The following is a 7,914-nucleotide window of genomic DNA, read 5'->3' on the forward strand; positions in this document are numbered from 1 at the left end:
TTTATTATCATTATTATTATCATTGCTATTATCATTATCATCATTATTATCATCATCGTCATCATTATTAGCATCATCATCATTATTATCACCATCATCATCATAATCATCATTCTTCTCCTCAATATCATTATTATCTTTATTATCGTTTCCCCCTTTCCCCCTCTCTCTCTCTCTCTCTCTCTCCCTCTCTCTCTCTCTCTCTCTCCTCTCTCTCTCTCTCTCTCTCTCTCTCTCTCTCTCTCTCTCTCTCTCTCTCCCTCCCTCCCTCCCTCCCTCTCTCTCTCTCTCCCTCCCTCCCTCCCTCTCTCTCTCTCTTTCCCCCTCCCTCCCTCCCTCTCCCTATCCCTCTCTCCTGAATAACGACGCTACCCTTCTATAACTCCTCCCTTTTCCCATAAGCCCCGCCCTCACCTGCCAAGCCGCGCCCCCCGACTGGACTTTCCCACAGATAGGAATGGGAAGGGGCGGGGGAGTTGGGAACGACAGAGAGGAGGGAAGAGGAAGGAGAGGAGAAGAAGAAAAGAGAAGAAAGAGAGAAAGAGGAAGGAAGAGGAAGGAGAGGAGAAGAGAGAGAGAAAGAGGAGGGAAAGGGGAGGGGAGAAGAGAAGAGAAGAGAGAGAGAAAGAGGAAAGGGGAGAAGACGAGAAGGGAGGAGGGAGAAAAAAAAGAGAGAGATAGAGGAGGGAGGAGGGAAGAGGAGAAGAAGAGAAGAGATAGAGAGAAAGTGGAGGGAGGAGGAGGGAAGGAGGGAAGAGGAAGAAGAGGACAAGAAGAGAAGAGAGAGAGGGAAAAAGAGAGAGAGAGAAAGAGCAGGGAAAAAGAGGCAGAAAAAAGAAAGGAAAGAGAAATAAGAGAGAAGGAGAAAGAGGAGGGAGAAAGAGAGATCGGGAATTAGGAAAGAGGAGAAAGAGAGAAAGATGAAATAAATCATAGGAGTAATAATGCTTATGACATCAAGGGAATTTTAATCACGAAATACTACTCACTGTCATATTAACTTGATATTAATAACCGTAACAATGATTGTCGACAACAACAATGATGATAAGGTTGACAATGGTAATAATAACAATTATAATAATGATAATCATAAAGATGATAGTAATAATAATAATGATAATGATGATGATGACAATAATGTTGATAATGATAATAATAATTATAATAATGATGATGATAATGATAATGACTTTTATAATAACGACAATAATGAGAATGATAATAATCATAGTAGTTATAATAATAACAGAGATAAAAACAACAAAAAATATAAATAATAATAAAAACAAAAACAATAATAATCCTAATAATAGCAATAATAATAATGATGAGGATGCTACTAATACTGATAACAATAATTATGATACTAACGATAAGAAAAAAAATGTTAATAATTACGATGGTGATGATGATGATGATAATACTAATAATAATGATAATAATACTAATAATAATGGTAATAATAATAATTATGATAATAATAATAATAATAATAATAATAATAATAATAATAATAATAATAATAATAATTATAATAATAACAATAAAAAAGATAAAAATGGTGGTAATAATCATGATAATAATGGTAATGATAAAAATAATGACAATAACAATATAAACAATAAAATGAAACAGACCACAAACGCAAACCAAATTACAATTTCCAAACCATTTTTTTTTTTTTTTTTTACCAATTATCTTTAAATCCCTAAACTTTCAAAATAATTTCGCCGTCGAGAGAACAAAGGGCAGATGAAGAAATAATAGACGAGAGATGTCACTGTGAAATAGCTTATGATGTCGAGATGTTTACGCTAATGATGATGTGTTAATAGGTGACGTGACGTTGGATGTGATTAAGAGTCGTTCATATACTAAAGGGTAAACGAACAGGCTTGTAAAGTTAGGATAATACACTTCATGGTAATAGTAATGGAGAGAGTGAAAACCACCGCTTGTTATATTTATCGATTATGGTGTTATGGTGACGGTGATGGTGACGAGAATAGTGACGGTGATGGTGACGAGGATGGTGACGATGATGGCTGATGATCTATGACTGGTTATAGTGCCTGTGCAGATGTTGCGATGAGTTTAAACAAGTTGACAGCCGGTTGAAGACCTGGGACCCGCGCTTAACTGGTGAAAACAACCAAATTAAGTCTGTGGAAGGAACGGCAATTTATTGAACGAGTTAAAGAGTGTGCGTTCGTTAAGGTGTGTGATCTGTGACAGTCGCGCGATTATCGAGGTATCAATTGTGGTAATCAGTCTCACCGTTGTGGTTCTGTAATAACATCTTGGGTTATTGAAACTGAATGGTGATATCTCTACTACTAGATGAAAAGAGAGAGAGAGAAATGATACAGCTCATTTGAGGGGATAACATCATTATGTGTAATATTATGATATGTATAGTATAACGTAATGTGTGTGATATTCCAAACACTGACTCGGTTTTCAAAAGGACGGTTTTATAATACCAAAGACCGTGGGATACTTTTTTTTATCATCATTACTGTATCAAAAGCAGTTAGAATTGGAACAGTCTAGAAGAAGAAACAAATTCAAAAGTCGATTTTTTAATGGAACTAGAAACAGAAATTCAAAAGCCGAATTCTTAGTGAAACTGGAAACAGAAATTCAAAAGTCGAATATCTATGGAAAAAACGCCGCTCGAATTTCCCATGAGAAAATTCCTGGCGTTATTATCGTCTGCCTCCTCGCGGTCCAGCTTCACCGACCACCCATCGGGGAAGTCACGGGCGGACATGACATGAAGATGACACTAATGTTCAGCGTCATGACACGACATGACACCGCCAGCACGACACTACATGTCCTACCCGCCGCCACGGGAGAGCTTAGGCCTACCTCGTGCAAAAGGCCTACGAACCAGAAGGAGTGGATAGGCTACATGTTTAAGTCTGCCAATGGGTGTGCTTGCGTGAGATTTCTGTGCTTTATGTGTCTGATAACAACATCTGAAGGTATGTGTGTGCAACGGGGGTCTCGACAATACGTTTAAGAAATGCTTTGTTAGTTTAAGCCTTTATCTAAAACACGGGCTTCGATATATTCACATTCATGTACTCTGTCTCGTGGTTACTGTGCATTAAAGGGAAGATATCGATGTTGATGTTTTAGGTGAAAGCTTAAATTGGTATTTATGAAACATCATATGCATTTGTGACAATAGCAGATAGTTTGGGAACAGAAATATGTAAATATTATGTTGTAATAAACACTTGAATAATCTTTTTTTCCCGAACTTTTAGTTATTACCATTTTCTATTTATTTATCATTATTTTTGTTATTTTTTTTTTTGGGGGGGGGGGATTTATTGAATCACCTATAACCATTATTATTACTGTTATTACCATTATCATTATCATCACTTTCCATTTTTTTTTCTAAATCTACAAGCTCGACTTCAAACTCGCTTACTTCTCTGAAACGTAATGACTTCAAGATCCAAAAAAGCAATACTTCCTTAACACGGGCGATCTGGGCCGCGATGCCTCTCTGTCTCCAGTCCTCTCGCTCTCTCTTTCCACCTTCTCGCTCATTGTCAAAGCGCCTCCTTTTCTCTCGTCTCGAGTGTGATAATAGCGTGTCTTAGCGAGCATAATCAGGAATTCAATAGTCAAAGTCCGCGTCCGAGGGGCTGACTTTTAACTGAATGGAAATGTCACAGGATGTTAACCTCCGGGCAGGCGTGTGTCAAGGTTAAAGCGCGGGCCCGTAGTTAGCGTTTTCCTTTCTATGGGCGAACGGCCGTGCCCAGTCCCTTCGGAATCTACATATTGACATTATTCTCGTAATTTCTGGGTGTACGTGAGGCAGCGGCGAGCCAGGCCTTTGTCGGGGTTGTGATGTGGCGACCAGGGATAGAAGAATGTCACTTGCTGTAGGGAACTGCGGGTGGTCGTTATTCAGCCCCGTCGGCTTCGTTGTTTCGAACGCTGTGTTTTAATTGGAACGAGATGTGGATATAAGTTCGTTCCGTCACAGCTAAATATCGAAAATACTTGTCAGTGATAGATGTTTCACATTACTCTCATCAATAACAGAAAATAAAGATGAAATAAGGATATGGCAACAGGACCAGGTAATGGGCCTATAAAATATGAAAAAAATAGTCTGCCTAAATGAATGTCGTCCTGTATTATGCAAATGAGGGAGGAAACATTCTCATACGGGCCTCAGGTACACTATAGCGAGACACGCGACGGAACAGTCCATTTTGCGTAGAATAATCACTGGTTCTCATAATATTAAAAAAAATAACTAAAAAGGACTATGTAAATACCCATTGTTTGCAGAAATGTGCGTGCAAATAACATCAGATATCAGTACTAGAGGTATACTTCTATACTCAACATTTACGACACCCTCATAGAATGAGAGAGGGAGAGAGAGAGAGAGAGAGAGAGAGAGAGAGAGAGAGAGAGAGAGAGAGAGAGAGAGAGAGAGAGAGAGAGAGAGAGAGAGAGAGAGAGAAAGAGAGAAGAGGGAGAAAAGGGGAAAGCGGAGGAGATAGAAAGAGAGAGAGAGAGAGAGAGAGAGAGAGAGAGAGAGAGAGAGAGAGAGAGAGAGAGAGAGAGAGAGAGAGGAGGGAGAAAAGGGGAGAGCGGAGGAGATAGAGAGAGAGAGAGAGAGAATGAGAGAGAGTGAGCTAGAGAGAGAGAGAGAGAGAGAGTGGGGAGGAAGAGAGGAGACAGCAATGGAATGATAGATAGATAGATAGATAGAGAGAGAGAAAGAGAAGAGAGAGAGAGAGAGAGAGAGAGAGAGAGAGAGAGAGAGAGAGAGAGAGAGAGAGAGAGAGAGAGAGAGAGAGAGAGAGTGAGAGGTGAGGTTGGAGGTCAAAAGACATGTAATGTATTTAAATTACCATTTCCATGCCTGTCTATTTCTTCCTCGCCATATTTCACATACAGATACGCCCATACACACACATATATCGTCATATATACATACAAACAATATATATATATATGTGTGTGTGTGTGTGTGTGTGTGTGTGTGTGTGTGTGTGTGTGTGTGTGTGTGTGTGTATGTTCATATATACCAATATGTGAATGGTAAAACACTCTTCCGTGTTGATACTATGGTAGAAAAAACACATAATGCAAAAACAAGATTTACCGAAAGTGACGTCTCACTTCCAGTGAATCTCGTTTTTCCATTGTGAGCTTTATTACCATACCAATATGTATACCTACATATACATACACACACACACACACACACACACACACACACACACACATATATATATATATTTATATATATGTATATATATATATGTATATATATTTCTATGTATATGCATATGCACACACGCACACATACATATGAATGTATGCATGCATGGATATGTCTATGTGCATATTTGTATGTATATTTATATGAATACATATATAAATACATATATCTTATAAATATTATATATATATATATGCACATATATATCTTACACACACATATGTATATGCATATATATACATATATATACATATATATACATATTTATATATACATATATATACATATATATACATATTTATATATACATATATATATATATATATATATATATATATATATATATATGCATACATACATGGAGGGAGGGAGAGGAATATATATATGTATATATATGTATATATGTATATATATATACAGAGAGAGAGAGAGAGAGAGAGAGAGAGAGAGAGAGAGAGAGAGAGAGAGAGAGAGAGAGAGAGAGAGAGAGAGAGAGAGAGAGAAAGAGAGACAGGCAGATAGATAGATAGATATATATATACATAGATAGATAAATAGATAGATAGAGAGATAGAGAGAGACAGAGAAAAGAAAAAAAGAAAAAGAAAAAGAAAAAAAGAAAAAGAGAGAGCAGACAAATCGAGAGAGTAGAGAGAGACCAACCGAGAGATTTTTTTAAAATAATTTCTCTCTCCCTGGGAACTAACACGTAACCTACGCACTAGATATTTTAAAGCCAGTAATTGATAGTTACCCCATGATATTAGATATGAGTAGGCTGGTCAGTAAATTCCCTTCCCTTCCTTCTCCTCCCCCCCCCCCCCCCCCCTCCTACCCTTTAGCCCCTCCCTCTATCTCGTGGTCAGGTGTGTACAGGTAATTTCGGCCAATTATATCGTAGGTCAAAGGTTAAGTGATCAACGTGAGGCAGCCATGAAGTGTCTCACAGCACCAATTAGGTCATTACGTTGCTGGGTAACGGCGAAGGGACAGTGACAAAAATACGGGTGTCTGTGGGTATTAACTGGGGACTTAAGAGATCACATGAGCGTTTAGGAGAAGCTTACGAGGCAGAGGAAGTGTGGACGAGACGCCATAACAGTGGGAGTTTCCAAGGGGGTCGGAAAGCTTACTTTTGGCGCCCTCTGTATGGTGTATTTTTTCTTCGATTTGCCACTGCATTCGCTACCGGCATTATTCGTAAATGATGCGCATTGATAATAAAAAAAACAAGAGAGAAAAAAGAGAGATAAGAAAAAATATAGTTGTCATTAACACTGAAGGTCTGAAACTACCCAAAGCGCTGTATATACGTAATTGCGAGAAAAAAAAATGCATCGGAAGAAGTTTACACATAATGCATTAATTCATAGTTATTCACAATACACCCACACTGCACACAAATTTCGAGCGCGCTAAACGTATAATTCATAATTCTTTATCGAACCATAACACGTATTCTGAACCACTGAATTCCATCACATATCTTCCTTGATCTCCGCTAGGATCTCCACCGCGAGAAGAAATTAAAGTAAATATTCTCTTAAAGCGACGGCAAGTAAATGAAAATATTATGAAAGGAGAGAGAGTGTGAGAGCAGACATGAGTCATTCGAAGCATTGCAAAACGGTGTCTCGAACTTGTGATACGGTGTTGCGGACGTATTTATGTCACTAAACTTGATTTTCGCAATATACTCTCTTTTAAAGCTTTTCAGGAGGATGGTAAGGAATTTAAAAATATGTATTAATGGCAACCAATCGTTTTTGCCTTTATATGTTTTCCGTTAATTATTTTCTTAAGGACAGTAAAGGATAAAAAAAAAAATTATCTTCTGATGTTTTACTAGTTCTGGTCAGTGGTTTGAACTCAGTAATACTGCCATTTAAACTCAAATTCATTGCATAACAAACCTAACACTGTTCACAAACGAGCGTGATTCTGATAGCATTACGACCCTAGTAACACAGAGAAATAATTACACCTTAGTAGCACTTCGTCAGTTCCAAACATCCCGACAAATCAATAGCCATTAACTTGACCAACGATCCACAGGCCATGATTGAGTGCGAATCGTGGTCGGTTAGCGCTGGAGTCCGCCCACCCCACGCCCGCACGCCCACACGCCCGGCCCGCCCGCCTGCGCATCCGGGTGGGCGGCATCGCGGTACCGTGGGAAGGCCCGCCTGACCCTCGGGCCGAAGACGCCTCCGCACTTGACCGTCATTGCCTGGCACCTTTACGCTCTCAGCCTCGTTTGCTTGGCCATTAATAGACGTGGAAGGTGTAGATGTCCATTTTTTTTCTTCCTGTTTTTGTTCTGGCATTTCTGTTACTGTTATGAAAGCCTTGCGGTGTGATTCCCGATATTTGTAATAAGTAATAACACAACAGTAGCCCTTTGTTATTATCGCAGATTATAATAAGTATTGTTGTTATGAATGTAACATAACCAGTAACAGCAACATTACAATATAATAGGAAATTTTGTTACTAATGCTAATTGTAATAATTATTGTTATCATGACTGTAACTCTCCCGTTTACACTACTATTATTTTCTTAAATTATCACTCATATTATTGGAATAATTTGGCAATGTTAAGATATCAAAATTAAATATATAATCTGTGAAGAAAT

The sequence above is a fragment of the Penaeus chinensis genome, chromosome 19 (assembly GCF_019202785.1).
Source record: "Penaeus chinensis breed Huanghai No. 1 chromosome 19, ASM1920278v2, whole genome shotgun sequence".
NCBI lineage: Eukaryota > Metazoa > Arthropoda > Malacostraca > Decapoda > Penaeidae > Penaeus > Penaeus chinensis.